Genomic DNA, 24,366 nt, shown 5'->3' on the forward strand with positions numbered 1-24,366 from the left:
AGTTTATTTCATGGGGGGGGGGCCTGGCTTGGGGCCTCAAGACGCAAAAGTGTTTCACTCTGTGGCTCCATCCAGTAAAGGGTGGGGGGAGCTCAGTGCAACAGCAAATTGGCAGTTTTCTTTCTTTCAGTCACTGCCTCTTGTTCTCTCTCACCTTCTTTTCTCTCCAAGAGATTACAGTGGTGCTGTTTTGACTTAATATGGCGAGGGGGGGGGGGAGAGAATGACAAGGTATCATTTCAGGGAGAGGAAACTGGCCTTAGTTTATGAACTAAAACACAGGAGGCGAAATGGACAGAAACTATAGGTGAAAGAGATCCGCTGGATAAGGCCAGAACGTGCATGCTGAGCTGTAAATGGGCATATTGAGGGAAAGAGGCTGATCCTCATTGGCTGGCGATCTTGCTTGCAAAGAGGGGCTTCAACTGACTCAACAGCCCTTGTTCCTATGGGAGATTGAAGAGGCATGAGTGGACTTCTTCATCCTTCTGTAGTCCAAGATTAATTGGACCAGAAAGTTTTCTCAGATGTGGGATGGAGAGGAGAAGCAAGCTGCCGGCAGCTGGCCAATGGATGAGACCTGGTTTTTCTTTCGCTTGGTGTGATGTTCCTCCTGGGAGACAGAAGGTACCATGTCCAAATGGTCCTGTATGCCCCAGCCAGCAGCAGAAACCAGCATGTGCTCTGCTCTTGCTCTGCAGTCCCAGGACCACTACAACATGCCAACTAACTGTTGGACTAGTACTCCTATCATAGCAATGAATATACGTAAACATTTTGCCAGAATGCCATCATATTTTGGTGATGACGATCCCTGCAACTTATTAAAGTTTACTTTTTCTAGAGACCACATAGTATTCTTTCTAGGAAGCCTCTTGTTATTTATGAGGAAACTGTCGCCTTCCTGGCCAATTAGGTAGTGTTTCGTAAATTGCAGAAGAGTCAACCAGCCCGTGCGTCTTCAAAATTGAGTTTCTGACATCAAGATAATCTGATCATGGTAATGCCAACACACTGAATCAACCTTGTTGCAGAAATACACATTTCCATTAACGTGGGCTCTTTATGGAGAGATTTGCATCTGAGTTATTTATTTATCCCATCAATTGTGGGGAATGCTACCAGGTGTAATAAAACAAAAAGTGGAAAACCAAGATCTTTCCTTAAACTAAAAAAAAAAAGGGGGGGAGGTAAGAGGTCCTTGTAGTAACATGTAGCAAAGAGTGGCTATGCAGGAATGACTGTTTATAGTAACTCTGTTGATAGAGTCTCACTGAGGTACCTGTAAATAATAATCAGCATCATATTTCCTTCAGTAGTTAAATCTTGCTAACATTAATGATAGATGAATGAAAAATATAATTTTCATTAAATATGCCTTGATGTTCACTTAGGCTTTGGGGATAATAAAAGAACATATATATGGTTAAGATGTTGTTGCCACCAATGCCCACATTTCTTGTATTTCTGTTTTCAAAGCTAAGGAAACATCCCATATTACCCCTAACTTCTCCTTTTCCTTCTTTCCCTCTCCCTCTACCTGATTTCTGAATTTCCAGACATGCTTTCCATTGGACATTCATGATGTTTTTGTCTCGTGGTGGTCAAATGTGATTTTTCTTTCAATTTCTTGTCCAGTGAGTATATCTCCTGCAACTTTCTGTAGACCACCCCCCCGCCCCAAATATATACCTTGAATGTTCTGGTTTACTTTTGTCCCACTTTTGTTGTGCTACAGCCCTGCCAGACAGCAGCAACGTGGCAGCATTGGGGAAGCATTGCAAAACAACTAACCAAGCGGAATAAACCCACTGATAATGCACCATTATTGTGCTAAAAGCATGTTCTAAAATATACCAACAATTAAACACTAGTCATGAGGGATAGTAGACATATCTGGTCACATACACGTATGAATTTCTTATAGCTAATAATAATAATAATTTATTTATACCCCGCCCATCTGGCTGGGTTTCCACAGCCACTCTGGGCGGCTTCCAACAGAATATTAAAATACAATAGTCTATTAAACATTAAAATCTTCCCTAAACAGGGCTGCCTTCAGGTGTCTTCTAAAAGTCTGGTAGTTGTTTCTCTGCCACTGTTGGAAGCACCGTGTGAGATCTAGACCAGGCTTGAGGGACCTGAGGCCCTACACATGTTGTCAGATTCCAACTCCCATCAGCTCCAGCCAAGATGGTCAATGGGTGAGAGGCATGATGGGAGGTTGAATCTGACAATGTCAGCCCCTCCAAGAGTCCCCATTTTCCAGGGACGGTCCTGGATTTACAGAAGCTGTCCCAGTTTCTGATTTGATCCCAGAATGTCCTGCTTTTCCTTAGGATGTCAACAGAGAAATGCTGGAGGGTGTGGTAGGATGTCCCTATTTCCATTGGAGAAATGTTGGAGTGTACAGAATTATGCGATCCCTGAGCCAAGGAAATACCTGAAAGGTCAGAGGTTCCCCAGCCCAGCTCTAAGCCATACTTCAGTGGTAGAGCACATGTTCTGCTTGCCAAATCCCCACATTTAATCCTAATTTGGGCTGGGAAAGACTCACATCTGAAAACCATGGAGCGACACTGCCAGGCAAATAATATGGAGTCAAACCGGTCAACAACCTGATGGTGGCTTCCTAGATTTCTAATCACAGTTAGGCACCAGACAGTACCAGGAGGAATGATAATTCAGTCTGAAAACTGTTTCAGGAAACAACTGGAATGAAACAGTGGCGATCCTTCATGCAAACCTGGCCGCAAGTCAGAAAAGGCTTCAAAGGTTAAAACCAGGACTTTGAATTGAGCGCAGAAATGGAGGGGCAGCCATTGCAGATGGTCAAGTACCGGTATGACATGATCAGAGCAACCGGTCCCAGTTTGTAATCTTTGGACTATCTGAAGGTTCTGGATCATTTTCAACAGCAGCTCTGCGTATGATGCATTGCAGTAAATCTAAACTTGAGATAATAAGAACATGGATAACCGTAGCAAGGCTATCTTGGACGATTTTCTCTCCCAGCACACTCCAGTGCCTGGCAGAGTTTTGGAATTACTGAGTTAACTGCTGTGAAGGCTACACTTGCATCTCTGTGTTGCCCGGGATTCAGGAGCAGGACAAACAGAAGATACAGATCAAGATAAACTCCTGCCCTCAATAATCTCCACGTTCATTTTATGAGGGGGGGGAGGTCTAAATTCCTCCACTGGTTTCAGCAAAAACACAGATGTCACAAACAGGACCAAACCCTGAGTGCAATAATTACAGTACTATCAGGGCTGCTGTGTAATAAATGTCTTAACTGAGAAACTGCCATCTCTGCAAAGCTTTTTGAATATATTGTTTGCTAGGTAATACTGTTGCCTGCAATGTTTTGTTTTTTTTTAATGAGGTGTCAAACATGTGTTTAGCTGAAACCACTCCTTTAAAAGGCACAAGCCTGAGCTTCACAAATGAAAGGACACCCCTTCATGTCACATCATAAAAAGCAAAGGCCGAATTAGTGTGGGTTCTCTTTCTGTGGCCTACCATATATTTTTCCTCAAACGTTAAGAGGTCTGCGCGCTACAAAGAAACCAGTCAGTCAATTGATGGTTTGTGTTTCTGCTTTTAGACACATTGCTCTATATTTTGCACAGAACACAGGGCCACACTAGATATTTTTAAACTCTAATGACTCTTAACGTTTTCATGTAGCCCTCCTCCCGAATCCTCAGACTGTCTGGTGACTTGTCTAAACTTCTCCTACTTCCTGTGTTAAGTGTTGCTGTCCTGAGTCAATATCTCAACAATGTTCTAATGCTGCCACAACATACATTGGCTTGGAAGCAGTCAAGTAATTTCACTGTAAGTACATTGTGTTCAATGCTCAATAGAAACTATTTGGCAACCTTCCCACCCCCCACAACAACTGGTTTCCATGAGACATATTTATTTATGACATTTATATTCCACTTCCCCACACACACACCCAGAACTCAAGGTGGCGTATGTGGTACCTCCCATCCCTCATTTAATCCCCACAGAAACCAGTGAGCTAGGTTAGGCTGAGAGGCAGTGACTGGCCCAAGGTCACCCAGTGAGCTTCCTGGCTGAGTGGGGATTTGAACCTACGTCCTAGTCCGATACTCTAACCACTACACCACACTGGCTCTCACTAGTAGGCAGGAAGCTATAGGACTGATGCACTGCCACAGGTTTAAGGCCTACCATGGCTTTCCCAAGCAGGGATGGGGCTGTGTGGCCCTCCAGATATTCTTGCACTCTAACCCCATCAGTCCCAGCCAGCGTGGTCAATGGTCAGGACAGCAGCTGCTGGTGGAGTGGAACAGGCAGGGTAGTGTTGCTCACCTGACTTCCCCATGCTGTTACCAAGAGGGAGAGGGCTGCATCAGCTAAGCCCCATTAACCACTCCTGGGAGTTTTGTGTATTATCAGCAAATACAAAACATATTTTAAACACTTCATATTATGAATCTACAAAGCGTGGGTACAACAACATTTGCAAGCTTCCCAATGTTTGCCAATATAATTCAGTTTAACACTTGAGGTTTAGCCAATGGGTTATGGTCAATGAAAACAATGGAATGCAATAATTTGCTTGTTTCAGAACAGTATATTACATATGAACAACACACACACACACACACACACACACACACACACACATTAAAGGTAAAGGGACCCCTGACCATTAGGTCCAGTCATGGACGACTTTGTGGTTGCGGCGCTCATCTTGCTTTATTGGCCGAGGGAGCCGGTGTACAGCTTCCAGGTCATGTGGCCAGCATGACTAAGCCGCTTCTGGTGAACCAGAACAGCACACGGAAACGCAGTTTACCTTCCCACCAGAGTGGTACCTATTTATTTACTTGCACTTTGACGTGTTTTCGAACTGCTAGGTTGGCAGGAGTAGGGACCGAGCAATGGGAGCTCACCCCATCGTGGGGATTCGAACCACCGACCTTCTGATTGGCAAGCCCTAGGTTCTGTGGTTTAGACCACAGCACTACCCGTGTGTGTGTGTGTGTGTATGTGTGTGTGTGTATACACACACCACCACCACCACCACCACAACAACAACAACAACAACTTCACCCATCTTTTATTAAATACTGTTCAATTGCCAAGTAGTTTTCCCACCACCACAAAAGAAACCCAACTTGGGAAATGTTTGAAAGATTTAAAAATGCCCACACAGATCATAGAACAGAAGAGTTTGGGTGGTTATTAGAAACTTATTATCATACACACTGAGAGTGAACTCTACTTTTTAGGCGCCAGTTCTTATGCAACCAGAACATCACCACCCACCCACCCACCAGAGGGAGATTTCATCAGCATGCTCTCTGTCTCTCTCGGTGTGTGATCAAGTATGCAGCAGTACAAAAAACTGTGGCCTGTTTTTCGTACTTCCTAAGCTGATTATTTGGCCTGTGCATATGTGTATGAGAGAAAGCATGTAACCCAGTTTAGTGGTACCTCGGGTTAAGAACTTAATTCGTTCTGGAGGTCTGTTCTTAACCTGAAACTGTTCTTAACCTGAAGCACCACTTTAGCTAATGGGGCCTCCCACTGCCGCCGTGCCACTGCTGTGCGATTTCTGTTCTCATCCTGAAGCAAAGTTCTTAACCCGAGGTAATATTTCTGGATTAGCGGAGTCTGTAACCTGAAGCGTATGTAACCCGAGGTACCACTGTATGGAGATAGCTCTTGAAGCCTCTTCGCCTGGCCTTCAAACACTTTCCCAGTGCACACCCTGGGTGTTTTTGCCTGGCTGGAATGTGTCTGAACTCTGACCATGCCTTTTGCCTGTCTGGATACAGGATAGAGAAGAGTGAGTATGTGCAGAAACCAGCCTGGTGTACAAAAGTAAAATTAACACTCATTGCTACACCCATTTCAGTGCTGATTCCCTGCCCACCATCAACATTTGATCCTCAGAAGAGAATTTGGTTCCCCACAAAGGAATACATCTGCTAGGCTGAAAAAGGTTCCCCACCCCTGCCTTTCAGTCTCATAGGTCAGTACTTTTATTCACTTGGGGGGGTGGAGGTGCAAGAATGGGGCAAGCGGGAGGCGGCAGAAGCGGACTGTTCAAGTATTGTTCTTTCAAGCAGTGTTGAATATGGAATATTTGTTATATTTGTGATTAGAACATTTCAGTAGATTTTTTTTTTTACTTTGTTATTAACCTCTTATCTAATTTATTTATTTATTAATACAGAAAAGTGCAATCCCCAGTGCCACATTTTGCGTTTCCCCCACCCCCCCTGCCCACCATATACCTCATACATTTTGGAATGTAATCACTGGGTGCCAATGTCACAGAAATGCAACCTAGATACTCTAAAAAATAACAACGGTGCAAAAATAAATATATAAATAGCCGTGGATACTTATCAGATGCAATCACCTCAGAGGTTCTCACGTGCCACATTATATACAGACACTGCATACCATCTGCTGATGTTTATTTTTCCCCCTTCCCAGCCAGTAAAAGCCTTTGTTGAAGTCAAAATTCAAGTGACAGAATCAGAACAAAAGGAAAAAAGGGCAGCAGATCCACATCTGAATAAATTCCAAATATGACTTCTAAAGGCAGACAATATAAAAGCTATAATCTTACTTTAACCCCCACACTTTTTAAACACTGTAATTACTCGACATCTGCTGGTAACTCTGCTTTGCTATTGGATAACCTTAATTACCCTGTAATATTTCCTGACACTCCCCAAAATATGCCCCACGGATAATAATTCATTCACAGTTCGGCCCCATTATTAGCTACTAATTCAAACAATTGAGACAAAGACAACGAACAGATGACCTTGAGCGATTACCCACTTGGTAAGTGGGATTTATTTTGTGCCTTTCTAAAGACACTACTGCTTTTTTCTAGCCACACAAAGGCAGCTCTGAAATTAGTTAAAAAGGCAGGCAGGCAAAAGAGATATTTGACAAATGCAAGAGGATTGTTCTCTCTTCAATACTCATCTTGAATTACACTACTGAAGATGCTTTTTTCAGATACTTTCTGTTTCTATGGTTAGAAAGCAAATGATCTCCTCCACCCCACCATATTAATCCAGGGGAACAGACCAAGGTCAAGTGTCTGGTGCTGTTGCCTAATTTATCTTTGGCTATGGTGGGGACCTAGAAGATGGCTTCCATGGAAACTTGCCTTAGCTCTTATATGTTTAGAGCATCTTGCCTGGCTAAGGTTTTTAAAAGAGGCGGAGCTACATATAACAGCTCATTGCTTCTATTTGATAATGGTCAAAGGAGAACCACCAATCGGCTGGTTGGCAACATACTGTATTTTTTGCTCTATAGGACACACTTTTCCCCCTCCAAAAATTAAGGGGAAATGTGTGTGCGTCCTATGGAGCGAGTGCAGGCTCCTTGGCTTCAGTGACAGAAACGCGAAGCCTCCGAAACGCAGAGGGAGCGCTCCCTCCGCGCTCCAGAGGCTTCACGTTGCTTTCGCTGAAGCCTGGCGAGTGAGAGGGGTCAGTGCGCACCAACCCTCTCACTCTCCAGGCTTCAGGGATGGCCGCCTGAAGCCTTCGGAGTGCAGTGCGAGTTCCCGCTGCGCTCTGGAGGATTCGGGTTCCTTTTGCTGAAGCCAGGAGAGCAAAACTCTCCTGGCTTCAGCAGAGAGGGAGAGTTGCGCAGCGCCCCTTCAGCCAAGTGGGAGGAGAAGTGGGAGGGGCTCCATTTCTCCTGCCACTTCGCTGAAGGGGCGCTGAGCAGAGTGGGGGAGAATTTTTTTTCTTGTTCTCCCCCTCTAAAACAAGGTGCGTCCTATGGTCGGGTGCGTCCTAGAGAGTGAAAAATACGGTATGATTTGATATCTGTATGCCCCTTTTCCAATACCAAAGCTGGGCTCAAAGTAGCTCATGTCAAAAACAAAGCATTAGAAAATAACATTATTCTTATTATTACTATTAAAGATCTCCAGCAAGAACACCATATGACCAGCTTTTGAAAATACGCACTACGATATCAGAAAAACAAAATAAACAGCAAACAATAAACGCAGGTCAACACAAACACAAAATGGCAGCATTCGCATATAACACTAAGCCAAACCATAGTTTAATGTGAATGTGAAGGCTCCTTGGGGAGAAACCACAACTGCTGTACTTACCCACAATCCTTGTAGCTCTGTACAGTGTGGCAGCTTAGGTTTGGCTTCACATGTTGTCTGAATCTGAGACTGTGGGTAAGCTCTCTCTTCCATAGCCATGATCTGTAATCAAGAGCAAAATAAAACTAGGATTTTTTCATATTCAATAAAATATTAGACTTAGGTTTCATGCACCTCAACATCAGCAAGCTACCTCATGTTTCTACAAGTTAGGCATACACACTAGTGTGTTATAATATGGAGTCAAGCTATTTAATACAAATTGGAAAAAAATCTGAAGCCAGAAATTTACATGCTAAAGCATTCTTGGTAAGACATGACAAAGGCAAAAATCACTATTTTTCAGACATGTTTGCATTACTGTAGAATATTCAGCATCTTTGACCAAATCTTCAGGAGGTCATAAGAAATTCATCCTTCTGAAATGGAAGCACAAATCTGCTTATTAATCAGACGCAAGCAAGGCCACATAATATGAAAAAGACAAAAGGTTACCCTATTACTGATACTGTGGCCAAGACCCAACCACACCCATGAACTTGCCTGGCCTCTCACAGTTTCTTTCAGTCTCTATTGCTCAGCAAGTTCAGGACCGTAATCAGGATCAAAAAAGAAGAAACAAACTTATGGAAGAATCCCTCACAGCAGCCCATCTGCCTTTTCCATGTTTATAGGCCCAAGAGGCAATCACCATACTCTTGTTCAATCCGAGAGCAAAAACCATTCTACATGAGATGCCTTCGTACCTGTTCAGTCCGAAAGCTCTGTGCTTAGCACATATAAGATGCCCCGAGTGCCTTGGAGGAAGAGTTCAGGTGCAATAATTCACCCAGAATTCAGAATAGGTACCTGACCTGTAGTCTTAGCCTTGGTAGAAAATGTTACAGAAATGAATGGGAATAAGACTGGGATGTTAGACGTTGGAACATCAGCTTGAGTTATTGTTCCAGCTTTCCCCTCACGTTCTTCAGAACTTAATATATCTACCTGTAGTTATCACCTCTAGCTTTGTCAACCAGCTGGGGTTCATGGGAGGTGAGGACAAGCAACCTTTGTGAAGGCTGCTGTAACAGAATGATTCTACATACAAGATATGCGTTTACACAATCTTTGGAAGTCCATTATCTGAAACTGAGTCTTCATCATAAAACACAGACATACATAGAAGAGAGATGCCATACAAACAGCACTGTCAGTTATATTTACATGTGATGTTATCTTTATGTTGCCAAATGCATACCCATCAACATTTCTTTGATGAAAATAGGGAGAAAATAGGCTGTGGTTCGCCAGAAGCAGCTTAGTCATCCTGGCCACATGACCCGGAAGCTGTCTGCAGACAAACGCTGGCTCTCTTGGCCAGTAAAGTGAGATGAGCACTGCAACCCCAGAGTCGTCTGCGACTGGACTTAACTTAACTGTCAGGGGTCCTTTACCTTTATTCCATAATGATGGTGGTGGTGGTGGTGTTATTTATACCTACCGCTCACTCTGGGCAGCTTCCAGCATATATAAAAACATAGTAAAACATTGAACATTTAAAAACTTTCCTACAAAGGGCTGCTTTCAGATGTCTTCTAAAGGTTGTATAGTTACTTATCTCCTTGGTTTGGGGGGGGGGGGTGTTGCATAATGCAGCAGTTAAGGTAGCCAGAAACGGTGATATGTTGCTTCAGAGACAAAAGTGTTCTAGATTAACTAATCTAGGATAGAGACCACTTAATCTGGAATGAAGACCACTCTACTTCATTTTTCTTTACCATGATTACCTCAGATTAGAATTCCTAGTCCTACGCAAGCCTACTTTGATGTAAGACACACTGGATTTGATGGGGTTACTCTCAAATAAGCATGCAAAGGTGTGTTTTTAGTTCAGCAGGCTACGAGCTTCTGAATAGCATATGAAAGCAATTCCTTCCTGAAGTCTATCAATTTGTTCTCAGACAGCTGGGAGAAAAACTTCTTGTTCCCCAAGCCACGCAATCAGGAAAACAAAACTATAAAAACATGACATTATTTTTTGTCAACTAAAATACTGTCTCTGCCAAATGTTCTGAAATTACTTAGAGAGCCATGAGGAGGAGGAAATAAGCAGAAAGAAAGTGAGACAGAAGAATGAGGCAACTTCTGGAGTGTCAATGGCTGCATAGAATGGGATTGGGGCTTCAAGAAATCCACTTGTGGATTAACCAAGGTGGATTAGCAAGTAATATCTAAAGTGTGTGCCAGGACACACTAGTGTGACCACAAAATAACTGTTAGCCATCAGTTAAGGTCTAGTGGTGTGCATATGCACAAAAGAGGCTGCCCAACACTCTCCTGCATGATTCACGGCTCTGCCCAGTTTCACATCAGCTTCTCTCTGAATGCTTTGTTGTGCACTGCAATGTTGTGTCATGTATCACCATCAGACAATGACTCTTGAGAAGATCAGTAACATAGAGAGAGACCAAGTCTTTGAGTCTGTTGCATCTTTGTATGAGTCACCGTCCTGGGCCTATCCCCTTCCAGTCCAGAGATAACATACTGTACATATCAGTGAAAGGGATCCATACAGAAAATACATCTGGATGAAATCCCCACCTGTTTCATGGCCTCACACATCACAAAATGTGGAGAGTCTTAAGGAGAGTTTCAGTAGAGTGGAATAATCTTAGCAGAGCTCTTCAGACTGTCATTCAACTGGAGACCATTTTAGACTTCTAAGAATGCCCCCTTCTAAATGACATTTTAGGGGAGAAATTGTGCCCTGGCTGAGGGGCCACCATTATGGTGACAAATGCCACTTCTAACTCTCACACACTGTAATTCAGAAGAGGACACTCTGGGGAAATCAAAAGGGCAAAAAAATTTGTAAAATCAATAAAAAATTTATAAAAAAAAGGAAATCAAAAGGGCAGTTTGACTCTGGCAGAGCTTTGAAGCCAGCCCCTCAAAGTACAAAACGCAAGCCGAATTTTCAGTCCTTAAGAAGTTCAATCCAGTTCTAAGAAAAAGAGAGGGGCGGGCTGTCTTACTCTATATGCTCTAAAACAGTGGTTCCCAGCCCAGAGGACTCCCAAAGCAGCAACTCTATGGCAGGGACAGCAACCAATGGCAGCCAGAGAGGCAGCATCAGTGACTTCAGAGTAAATTCCCAGAGGGCACTCTGTGCCTTGCGCTGCCCTCCCCTGGTCCAGAAACTCCGAGCCTACCAAGCAATAAATGCCAGCCAGGTAATGCAGTCTTGCTCACCCTATCTCTCATAGCTATATATCTATTTTATTTATTAAATTTGCACACTGCCCTATACCCACAGGTCTCTGAGCGGTCACAACATAAAAGCACAAAATAAAAACAAAAATACATAATAAAAATAAAAGACAAGGACAACACAATAATCCCCCCAACACATTTTAAAGGGGGATTAGATGTCAATTAGCCAAAGGTCTGGTTAAAGAGGAAAGGTTTTGCCTGGCACCTATCTCTATCTCTATCATCACTCTGTATATATTTATCTCTCTCACACACACTTCTCTGAACAATGACTATAAGATCTATATGGCTAACACTACAAACGTGCCCCAATTTACCTAGGGGCAAGCCCTGTTGAATTCAATAGGACTTGTAAGCAGACATGATTTGTTGTTGTTTAGTCATTTAGTCGTGTCTGACTCTTTGTGACCCCATGGACCAGAGCACGCCAGACACTCCTGAATTCCACTGCCTCCCGCAGTTTGGTCAAACTCATGCTGGTAGCTTCGAGAACACTGTCCAACCACCTCGTCCTCTGTCATCCTCTTCTCCTTGTGCCCTCAATCTTTCCCAACACCAGGGTCTTTTCCAGGGAGTCTTCTCTTCTCATGAGGTGGCCGAAGTATTGGAGCCTCAGCTTCAGGATCTGTCCTTCCAGTGAGCACTCAGGGCTGATTTCCTTCAGAATGGGTAGGTTTGATCTTCTTGCAGTCCATGGGACTCTCAGCCTGTTAGTTGCTTTCTCCTTAACACCTTTTAACACGTCTCACACATAATCAGTGTGAAGAAAGGTTGTCTGACCTTTCCCCAATATCAGATTATGAGCAAAGTGGGGCCCTTTCCCTCAAGGAGTTTGAGCCCGCTTCATTTTGGGCACAATCCCAGGACATGTGGCAGGCAGATGACTAGGTGTACTATGTATAATGACACTGTAGTTACCACAGCAACAGTCCCAAACCACAGCACAAAGCACTCAAATGCTCACTCACACACCATGGTAACAGTGGTTCACCTTCTGCCCTTTGTCCCAATTTCTCCCTGATGACAATTGCAGCCAATGCAGACACGTTTCTTTTTTATCATTTTTTTTATTGATTTTCCAAATTTTTAACAAGCATAAAAGAAAACATTACACTATTAAAAAGACAAACAAAAAAAACATGTATCCTAACTGTTAAAGTCTCAATTTAGTTATCATTGTTAGGTGACTTCCTTGGATCCCCCAAACTGAGTTTCCATAGATCACATTGTAGCAGTTTTCCAATATCCACGTTCAAATAAATTTAACTTATTTGAGCCATCTTACTTTCTTTTCATAATGTTTTAAATCCATAATGTTATACAATTCCACATATTTTACTCCTAGGCCAGTTTGGTACTTACAAATAATTCTACTTATGTTATATAAGTAATTCTACTTATGTTATATTAGAATATCTAGCTAAATAGTCCTTACATTTCTTCCAATCTTCTTGATGTCCCTCCTCTTTCTGATCACGGATTCTTCCAGTCAGGTCGGCCAGCTCCAAAAAGAATGCAGACACGTTTCTGGGGCTATGGCTAACCCTGTGCACAAGTCTAACATACACACAGACTCCAGGAAACATCCCTTGTCTGCCAGGAGGAAGATCTGCATCTCACACAATATTGGCCCCTACGAAAACAAGAGCCGTAGCCATGGGGAAATGTACCCTATGGAAATAATCAAGGGAAATGCATAAAAGAGCTCCAAACCCTCCACAGAATTTCCTTGTGTGCAGTTGTTTAAATTGTAATATAAGTTGTGTCAGGGCACAGAATTAGAGAACAAGGTGCCCCTGGGCACATACAGGAATTTGTTTCCAGTACCAGAACTGAATGGAGGTCATGGTCCTTTTGCAGAAAAGTCCTCTCCTGGTTATAGGGTTGGCTGAAGATACCGTATTTTTTGCTCTATAAGACTCACTTTTTCCCTCCTAAAAAGTAAGGGGAAATGTGTGTGCTTCTTATGGAGCGAATGCAGGCTGCGCAGCTATCCCAGAAGCCAGAACAGCAAGAGGGATTGCTGCTTTCACTGCACAGCGTTCCCTCTTGCTGTTCTGGCTTCTGAGATTCAGAATATTTTTTTTCTTGTTTTCCTCCTCCAAAAACTAGGTGCGTCTTGTGGTCTGGTGCGACTTATAAAGCGAAAAATACGGTATTTTGCTGCCTCAGGCAAAGAACAAAATGGCGTCTGCAGCACCCAGCTCCACCTTCAGAAGCCTGACATACTGACAGATAGTTGAGTTTTATTCCAACGCTGGTGATGGGACAATACCCTTCTTCTGTAGACTGACTGAAATAAATAATATGTCTTGGACATATAGGTACAACTATTTTTCAGATGTATGCATTTTCACAGTTTGTTGCTGTGATTAATAAAAAACAAGTTCATTTAAAATTGCCACTGAGCTCGTAATGGGTTCCCCTCCCTTCTGTATTTTCTCAGTTAGCAGAGCCTAAAATTGCAACAATTAGCATGTGGGAGTCTGCAAAAACATTTGTGTTTAAAAAGGTTTCCTTGTACTTGTAAAGATTGGAAACCACTGCTTTAAAAGTAAAAATTAGGAGATGTAAAAGTAAAGAGCACCTCCGATTACTTCAGAAAGAAGTGTTCCTCAGCTAACAGATATTTGGGAAATAGTGGATTAATCATTGTTTACTAAGAGGGCAGTTCACATTGCTTCCATGGCCTAATTTTTAAGTAGCCAAACAACCTGAAGAACTTGTCCCTACCTTTCTACAGGCATTAAGACTACTGTAGAATTCCCCACAACTTAGACAGCAGTGTCCTTCCCAAATCATGACAACAGAGCTTTCGCTATGTTTCATGATGCGAGGAAATTCAGAACACTGCTAAAATCTTCTGTATGAGAATTAATTGACTGAAGAAAGCTGGGCTTGGTTGGTGTTTCTTACATAACTGTTCGCAGTATAGCATCTCCCTTGGATATTGAGCTGTTCGTCGTACAACTGGACTGTGCAACACAATGTTATGGGCTCAGCCAACCTTTTCTAGACATTTCTTTCCATTCTACTACCTCACTTCCTGCCACAACAGCCCATCAGCATACCATGGTCACTGAGCATGCTCAGTCCTCACTGGACTGCTTTTGAGGTTCCCTCCTCACCTAGGATGGGTGAAGGTTGGTTGTGGGGGGGTTTTGCAGGATTTTTTGTGGTAATCTTAGAAACCTTTGAACTTTCCCATGTTTGCTTGTATCTCTTGTTCTTGGGTGCAGCCATTTTAGCTACATCCACATCCACACAATGAGATCGCTATTAGAATATAGAGTATATATTCAGGACACAAGTCAGTGTTTTAAGCCCAAATGCCAACCCAGCCCTCCACACCTCCTTTCACAGGTCAGGAAAATGTGTACAACACACACAGTGATGTCCCTTGTAAAGAGAGCATCATGTCATTTACCACAGATTTCTCCATTTGGAATTGAGCACCTTGCTTCCATATACAAGAAGAGAAGGAAAAAATGCAAAATGTTATATAAGGTTCAATCTTACCATGAAGGCTCTGGAATATTACTAGTAGAAAACTGGCAGATACTACGGGGAGAAGATACCTCAGCAAAAGAGTGTGTGCCTTCGAACACCTACCAAAGCCTGGACAAAGGTACTTTGGTTTGTTCGCCGCCATCCCAACTCCCTGGCTCTTCTCTAATGTGGTATGGGCTTGATGCTAGCGAGAAAGGGTTCGTTTGGCAGCCAGTCAGTACTGCTCAACTGTCTCCCAACTGGATTGACTCTGACCCCTGTCCAAGCCATTTGAGTCTGAGCTGTGTGATGTGGCTTGTCAGATCAAACTAGGTTAGCGTTTCTGGAAGCTTATTTGGAGCGCGGAAGAAGCGGGAGGTGGGGGGCCTTAATCCAGCAAAAGGAACGTGGGCCGGGGGGGGGGAGAAAAGCAACCAAAATGGAATCCTCAAAAACAGTGATAGATTGGGGAAGAGAGTGTATCTGTGGGGTGTGGGGGTGTCTTTCTTTCCCCCTCCCTTTGGGGAGCATGGATGGGGGGGATAGAGAGCATAATCTTCTAGAGGGCTAAAAGCAGAGGCGCAGAATTTGCATGGAAGCATGGGAGACAGAGACACACACAAGAGGGAAACTGGACAACATCATACAGGGCATGTCTGACTCAAGCAAATGCTTATTATTTAACAGTTACATAAATGAGATGCCAGAATCAGAGGGCCCTTCTCCACATTCCCCCTGTGGAGTTGCTTCTTTTTGTAGCTTTACAGAGTGCAGCATACATTTAAAACACACGACTTCCCACAAAGAGTACTGGGAGGGGTGAACTTCAGTTCCCAGCATTCTTTAGAGGAAGCCATGAACTTTATATGTGGTTTGAATGTACGATGGGTGCACAGCCCTCTTTAGGGCATGCACCTTGGGACCTACCTTGGGACGCGGGTGGCACTGTGGGTTAAACCACAGAGCCTAGGACTTGCCGATCAGAAGGTTGGCAGTTCGAATCCCCATGACAGGGTGAGCTCCCGTTGCTCGGTCCCTGCTCCTGCCAACCTAGCAGTTCGAAAGCACATCAAGTGCAAGTAGATAAATAGGTACCGCTCTGGCGGGAAGGTAAACGGCGTTTCCGTGCACTGCTCTGGTTCGCCAGAAGTAGCTTAGTCATGCTGGCCACATGACCCGGAAGCTGTACGCCAGCTCCCTTGGCCAATAAAGCGAGATGAGTGGCGCAACCCCAGAGTCAGTCACAACTGGACCTAATGGTCAGGGGTCCCTTTACCTTTAAGACCTACTAGCAGGAAGGGAGGAAGAAACAACATCTCTTGCAGAGTAAGTCAGAAGATCTATCCAGACCTAAGATGCAGAAAACTCAGTCAGAAACACAGAGAACGGGCTCAGCTGCAGACAAGTAACCATGATCCTTACACTTACATGATTCTACAACAAAATCTTTTCAGGTACAAGAATGCATCTCCCATTTAACTGAAGACTGGAAGTGTGTCTCGGTTATCAGAAATCTAAGAAGAGCTGGTTTTTAGATCTGCTTGCAAAGTTGCAAAGAATTGTGCAGAGCTTACTTGACTACATATCAAGCAGTTTACATTGACTGTTTCCTATTGTCACGGTGAATAAGTGCTGGGGAATGAAATGTTCTCTGATTCCAATCAATTGCTCCCCTTTTTTGTTTCTCTCTTAGTGAAAACCATTCAGCAGCTGCTCCGGTGTATTTTCAAAACAAAGCCATTATAGAAAGGAAGGAGTTCTTCATCGTTCTTTGTTTCAGCCAATTAGGGATCAAGTAATTAGAAGTATGATATCATAATGTCGTCACATAATCAGACAGCTTTGTGATGGCATCATGATGTCAGTTCAATTAAGTGAGGGAAATCCTCGCTGCACTTGCTCTGAATAGGTAAACACTTAATCCTCTGTTGATAGCTCCCCCTAGAATATTCGAAGCTACAAAAACTTATGGAAAAGTACTCCTTCATTCCTGCTCAGCTTTGATATGAAAGCTTAGCAGCCAGTACAACATGCCAGTTCAGATGCAACAATCCTAGGATGCGAAACAAGCCATGAATGAGTGGCAGGCCCATTCTAACCCAAAATATCATCCATTTGAACACTGGCTTCAGCTGTTCAGTCACACAGTGTTCTCCATGATATCTAAGTCAGGAAATGGTAGTTTAATGTCAGTTACTTAACCAGGATCTCAGTCACATTTGTTTCTCATTTAAGATCATGAACTGTAAATGGACATTAGAGCTCCCATTTTGTACATAACAGGGAACTCTAGTTTTAAAAATATCAGGACTGAAATGCCAAAGCTGGAACAAGAAATGAGAAGGCAAGAAGAAGGTCAAGGGAAGAATTAGAGATATAGGAGAAATATGATTTCATGAACCTACCTAATTCACTCTTCCTGAAATTATACATGAACTGAATTGTACCTGTGCTTTGAAGAATTCACACTTCTCCAAAAATTGTGATGCAGTTTTGCAAACGCATAACTGTATGGAAAAATGCATGTATTGTATGAGATCAAAGAGTACATAAAGTGCACGTATTGGTGAATACAGAATTCAAATGCATTATTATATATATTTTTTGTTTGCAAAACAGTATACATTGGGGGAAATGTGTGTTAGCATCCCAGTGATTTTTTATTTTTTTGTGATTACTTTTTCCTACAAAAATAAATAAACCTCAAACTGAGGCAGAAAATAGGTTAACCAAATTTAAGGATGGGAAATGAGAGATAAAGGGGAAACCAACACAGATAGATGAGTAGGGATTGTTATGTTTTCTTTTCACCATGATTTTCTTTTAAAATTACTGGGAACTGCCATGTGTTTTTACAGGTGTAAAAATTCCTAGCCTCTTCAGAGCCCTGGATATTATGTGTGCAGTAATGGCTATAAAAATGTGCTGGGGAACAGGCATCTTAGTCCTTCAGGGCTGCAGATACAGAAGCACATCTACAAGATACCCAGTAAATGCCCAACCAGTCATTGTGCTCTGCAGGGATCCTGCAGATACCATCTTACCAGAAGGGCAATTCCATCCCTTTGGAACTCCCTCCATCATTAGACAGGCACCACCTCTATTGTCTTTTTGGCGTCTGTTGAACATTTCCTTTTTCTGTAAACCTTTTAAGTGAAGATCTTTATTAGGACTGTGCGCAGCCCCCCAATCTGACCTGGGCTCTGATCTGGTGCTTCAGAGCAACCACTATCTGGCATGGGATGATCTTGTTGTTGTTGTTGTTTAGTCGTTTAGTCATGTCTGACTCTTCATGACCCCATGGACCAGAGCACGCCAGGCACTCCTGTCTTCCACTGCTTCCCCCAGTTAGGTCAAACTCATGCTGGTAGCTCCAAGCACACTGTCCAACCACCTCGTCCTCTGTCGTCCCCTTCTCCTTGTGCCCTCCATCTTTCCCAACATCTTTTCCAGGGAGTCTTCTCTTCACATGAGGTGGTCAAAGTATTGGAGCTTCAGCTTCAGGATCTGTCCTTCCAGTGAGCACTCAGGGCTGATTTCCTTAAGAATGGATAGATTTGCAGTCCATGGGACTCTCAAGAGTCTCCTCCAGCACCATAATTCAAAAGCATCAATTCTTTGGTGATCAGCCTTATTTATGGTCCCGCTCTCACTTCCATACATCACTACTGGGAAAACCATAGCTTTAACTATACGGACCTGGGATGATCTAGGTCCAACTCAATGCAGATTGGCTCTGAACCAAATTGGGGGCCTTGCATAGTGATTAATTAGGGTTTTAACCCCCCCCCACCAACCACATGTGTTGGTGGGGATGCATGCAGGCAGCCTGTATCTCTTCCCACTCCTTACCAGCTGATCACCCCTTTTGACAGCCTTGGATCACTCCGGGTGAACCCCATCTGACTCAGGGCGATGCTACAGCTGCCTTTACCACACTCCATCTGAATCTTGCGTTGACTCAGATTTGGTCAGAGTGGTTGCATGGCTCTGACATTTTATCCCAGTCTTTGGATTTGAAATAGTGCTGATACAGAGAATGGTTTTTAATTGTGTTTTTGTTGTTGATGATGATGTCCTTAATGTGACATGGCTTTGAGGGATTTTATGGGAAGCAATTCGTAAATGGAATATAAATAAATAAATGGCATTCGGCCTCAGTATCCTGATGTTGATCCAGAAATCACTTGATACACATGTCTCTAGATACAAAAGTTTCAATTAAAAAAATAAAATCCCAGGCTAATAAATAAGAAGGACAATTTCTTCTCAAAAAGCCAGATTCCTATCTACAGGACACTGGGGATCTAGCAAAGAATTGCCTACTGTTTGCCCTCAAAGCACTTGATTGGTTTCTCCTTCATTCAATGTATGATTCAAGGACAGAAAGTCTTGTGGATGCCCCATATTCATTTTACCAGTGTTTTCTCATAGAATTCATTAAGTATGAAATGTCTTAGGAGTCAAATAAGTCCAAGGTGCCATAAGATAAACGTTAATCATATAATATTAGTGCAGAGAAAAAGCCTTCTGATGGAAACCATATATCTTTTTCCTCTCGGAGCTATGTTAAGTGTTACCCCTAGAAACACAATTGTGTTTGGCATCTAAGCTGGGCAGAGGGGGGTGAGGAGCGAAGGTCTGAAGCTGGTCCCTTGCCACTGGAACAGATGGGCACAACAGGCCGGTAGCCAAAAGATCCTATATGTGCAATAAGTGTGAAAGTTTAGGGCACAGTTCCCAGCTTGCACTGCCATATGGCTTTTGCAGCCTCAATTGTCATTGCCTTCACTTAAGGGGACCTCACTGGACTAAAAATACTTATCAAACACAACCAGTGACTAAAAAAAATAAGGGAGGAAACTAGTCATGAAATAATCAATGGGGAAACAGAATTAGGTAAGAAGTGGAAGGAGAAAGTGTGTGTTTGTGTGTTCAGTGAGGCTGGATCAGCCCCCCGACTCCAGCATTCCATTCTTGGAAGGGCTAACAACTTCAAGTTGCTGCCCAAAACTGTGGCCTCGAACCATGGGGGGAAAAGGACTTGATCCCTATTGAAATCAATGGGATTCCTATTATCTCAACCAACTTTTAATTGCCCCATGAATTCAGTGGGCACTGAGTGTGATTTTTCTCTGGATTGCTACCAACGGGCATAATGCCTTCAAAGGCAGAGGCTCAACTGCAATCCTTTTTGTGCAGGGGGTGGCATGTGGGTGGGTTTCTGGAATGTCGAAGGATGAATGTCTCTCTCCCTCCCCATCCCCATTTTCTGACGTCATTTGCCACAAAATAGGGTGGAGCCAATCTGATGCTCCTGCAATGACATGTTGCACAGTGCCAAGCTCCCCACATCTCCCTCTCCCTCTTGGTAAATGCCAGTACACTGCTGTGTTGGGAAGCCAGGAGAGCAATGTTGCCCCAGCTGCTCTACCTAGGGGCATAGCATGGGTTGCTGGTGCCTGGGACCAAGCAAGTGTTGCGCCCCACTGGTGGACTGGGTAGTGGTCAGTCCCTTCGCCAATCAACATCTAATCAAGGGAGTCTCTCCTTGTAAACTAGCCCCAACCTAGAAGCAGATAAATCAGAGAATCACGAAGCCAGGAGCACTGCTGTGTCGCCTCACCATCCTGTCCTTGCAGTGTGGCACTCTGAGCAATACATGTGGCCCCAGAAGTGCTTTCCTGCCTTCCCCTCTCTCCTTGGTGGGAGGCAGCTGCAGCACCTGTTGGGAGATTCCATTCCACCTTTTGTTGCAGATATGTGGGATTGTTACATGCCACAAGTCTTTTAACATTCCAGCACGGACTGCTGGGTCCCATGAGCGGAACTTCCGCTCTGTGTATTGCTTGTGTTTTGAGTCTCTCTCCGAGAAGATGGCCAGGAGAGATGACATGTTTCTTTGTCCTGATTTATGTAAAATAAATCCGTAGTTTTAGTATGTATCCACAGCCTCAAGCCTCTTCTGTTGTGCAGTTTTCTCTGCTAAGTAAAGTGTGCTCAAGTCAGCAGGATTGAGTCACTGATTTACGTGGGAGCTAGAGGTCGATGCATCTCCGCAGCGCGAAGGCTGAGATGGAGACAATCCAGCTGGACTGTCGATCACCAGATGCTGACAGTACCCTCCCTACCTCTCAGCCAGCACAAGGGTGGGGTGTGCTCCAATGTCCCTTCACCAACCACAAGGAGGAGGAGGTGGCCCTGCTGCCCCAGCCCCGAAGGCCCAGCCCAGGCATGGCTTGCCTCCCCCAGGCTTTGGCCTTGATGAGGAAGTCTGTCGTGGGGGCAGAAATTTGCTCCCGGGGCCATGCTCACCCCAGCCTCCATGCTACACCACTGGCTCCACCTCACTGGTAGCTGCTGATTGCCACCAAAACTGGTAGTTGCCAATGTGTGCTTTGACTTTTTCGTGGCAGCCACATTAATTAGCTGTACTAGCTAACAGTTTAGGTTAGCAAACAGTTTACAGGTAGCCGTGTTGGTCTGACGCAGTCAAAATAAATGAAAAATTGTTCAGTAGCACCTTAGAGACCAACTAAGTTTGTTCTGGGTATAAGCTGTCGTGTGCATGTACACTGTGTATCTTAAGAAGTGTGCATACACATGAAAGCTTACAGCCAGAACAAACTTAGTTGGTCTTTAAGGTGCTACTGGACAATTTTTTATTTAAACAGTTTACAGCCACCCATCCTTCAATATTGTTGTTGTTGTTGTTGTTAACCCATTTTTCATTCTTAGGTCCTAGAACAGGTTGCAACAATTTAAAATACAGCATTAAAATAACTTAAAACAGCTTACAATCACAAAAATGGGAGGTTCAAAATGGAAAAAAAAATGAAGCTGAGGCCAGTGGGACCCTCAAATAATTTCTGGTGGTAGCATTTTGATATGGTTCCCCTCCCCATCAAACAAAAGGCCAAACATAAAGAGTATCTGTTGCTTTTGATTGGGGGGGGGGGACGACTATTTTGAAAGGATGAGACACTAATTGCCTTTCAACACTGTGTGCTGAGCAGAGTTTTGATCGCTGTCTGCAAAATCGTGAGTTGAAAATGTATTTTTTTAAAAGGAGTAAAAAGCACAGCGAAACTTTTATGAATCTAATTCCAGGCGTTTGTATTTGCAGCTTTGAGTCTTTTATTGTAGCTCTCTTCCCTCTTGTACTCCGAGATGAAGGAAAACATAATAGGTGCTTTCTTCAGAAAATAGATAACAATCTTCAAATGTTCCCTCTTAAAGATGGATTAATGAATGGATGCTTGTTTTAATCCCTCTTACATTTCATTCAAGTATGCTGCTTTGTTTTAAAAAATAAAATAAAATAAAAACCACTGTAAACAGGGAAGCCAGGAATGGGGGTCAGGCATGACTCTGCACCCACTTGCAATTAATTGAGCAATTACTGCACTATAGGTCTGTTTCCACTTTGCATATATGTAGCAAGTCAGCAAGTGTTTTATGGGGTGTTCAGGTTTCATACAGGCAGAATGTTTCACTCTCGAGCTAAAGTAAGCTGTGGCTTATTCATCAGTGGCCAAACTACTAGCATAGGTCTTCAGCCTGAGCTAAGTTCATGATCAAAGCCCATTGTTTCCAAGAATATGGTCTCTCGTTGCAGCTTCAGGGCCCTTTCCAGTATAGACTTCCATAAAGGGAAATGGAGGACCATAATAGCGTAAGAAAAGTCCTGGTTTCACAGTGGCCAGCCAGGTGATGGTGAAAAAAGTCTGCAAACTGCACCTAAGGAGAAGAGCCAGCAACGAACATTCAGCAGCCTACTGCCATAATTTGACCCTGCAGATAGAATCAAAAGCTGCCTTTGAATTTATGAAGGCAGTAAACCGTTTCCCTTGCAAGTGTCTTGTAGGTGGGAAAGGACTAGAGAGTGATCAAGGGTGCAATGATTCTCTCAAAATGCCACATGAGAATCTGTAAGCATATTCTCAGAACCCAAGAAACAAAGACATCTATTGCTGAAGAACTGAATATACAACTTCCCCACAACTGATAGCAGGCTAATACATCTATAGTTTCCTGGTTCACCAGCCTGACCTTTTCTAAAAAATGGTACAAGATGAGATCATACCAGAATTATTTATTGTAGTAAGAAAGCGTAGCCAACAATGCGGCTACAAGTGTTGTTTTACTTTTTGTAAGCTCTGTGGGTATATAATCAATCGCTGGAGTCTAAATTATAGATCAGACTTCTGTTACGGAAACTGGGTTCCATTTTGGTGTTGCTGATAGCACAGCATAAAGGGGGAAATGGTTTGACTGGAGCTATATAAACGTTAATAATCAGGAGATGGCTAGATTCAGATGAATCTCAGCGGCCAATGAAGTTGAAGTTCAAACTCCAAGGCCTGGACTAGGATGGCCCTTCATATTTGTCCGGATTGCTCTCAGAGAGAGGGAGGACGGCAAATCCATTCAAGGCAATGCTTTCTATGGCCCAGGCTTCCTGTAACAGTCTTTAGTCAAAAGGACATAAAAACGATTCCTCCCGGCCTCCAATATTCCAGGAAATTATCCTTAAACAAGGGTTTTCTGGGGCAGTAGGCATTGGTCTGCAAAATGTGCCAGGGTAAGTATTTCTGCCTCATCCTTCAGAATCGGGGCAGACTTCGGTCTTTCACTTTACAGCAGCGCCCTGTGCGAGCCCAAAATTTGGCACCCCGCCTCTCTCCTTCCGTTCTGCGCAAGCACTACATCATCGTTGCAGTGCCCTGTGGCACCGCCTTGGCTTGGTGCCCAGTGTGGGGAAATTGGCTGAGCTGCCCTAAATTTAGGGTGCTCCCATTCCCACTTGTTCCCACTTGAAAAGGAAACGTAACTGGCCTAGGGTCATGTGGGTTGGCAGGGAAGCCTTGTTCTTGTGGCTTCCTGTTAAACTGAATCCAGATTAATCATCATCATCATCATCACCTCAACCTGGGGCTCAATCCCACAACCTTGAGATTATGAGTCTCGTGAGATTTTACCATAGATAGACAGACAGATAGATAACACTATCAAATATGTATTTTTTTCTTTTTCTTTTCTCTTTCCTTTTCTTTCAAGCAATTGTTACTTGTGATTTTCTCTTTCTTTTTTCTATATTAAATGCATGAAGAGGATGAACATCTTGGAGACAAGCCTCCTTAGTCAAGCGTTCCCCTGAACTGAACTAACTTACTGAACTAACGTTCAGATTTTTGGGCATTGAATTACAAGAGGATCTGTCCTGGAGTGTCAACACAAGGGGGCTTGTGAAGAAGGCGCAGGAGAGACTGTACTTTTTGAGAATACTAAGGAAAAACCATCCTCCGCAGAAACTGCTGCTTGCCTTCTATCACTGTGCGGAGAGAGCGGGCTCACTTATGGCTTATGTGTGTGGTACGGAAGCTGTACTGCCCAGGACAGGATGGGGTTGTGCAGGGTTGTTAAGGCAGCAGAGAGCATTGTTGGCTGCCCACTCTCCACCTTAGAGCAGA

The 24,366-nt window shown here is 43.5% G+C and overlaps 2 long non-coding RNA genes across 2 annotated transcripts in view; one reads left to right on the forward strand and one right to left on the reverse strand.

Moving 5' to 3' along the window:
• Nucleotides 1-11,782, reverse strand: part of LOC308587191 — a 55,908-nt gene extending 44,126 nt beyond the window's left edge. Inside the window, exons 1-2 of the long non-coding RNA XR_014008282.1 lie at nt 11,722-11,782; nt 8,150-8,251 (exon numbers count right to left, since the gene is read on the reverse strand). This is a non-coding gene — a long non-coding RNA (uncharacterized lncRNA). The remainder of the gene's footprint in view (nt 1-8,149; nt 8,252-11,721) is intronic.
• LOC308587159 lies at nt 11,240-24,066 on the forward strand. The gene is made up of 3 exons (XR_014008244.1): nt 11,240-11,364; nt 22,512-22,568; nt 24,006-24,066. It is a non-coding gene; the product is annotated as an uncharacterized lncRNA (long non-coding RNA).
• Nucleotides 24,067-24,366: the final 300 nt, after the last annotated feature.

The sequence above is a fragment of the Podarcis bocagei genome, assembly GCF_964188305.1.
Source record: "Podarcis bocagei genome assembly, chromosome: 5".
Lineage (NCBI taxonomy): Eukaryota > Metazoa > Chordata > Lepidosauria > Squamata > Lacertidae > Podarcis > Podarcis bocagei.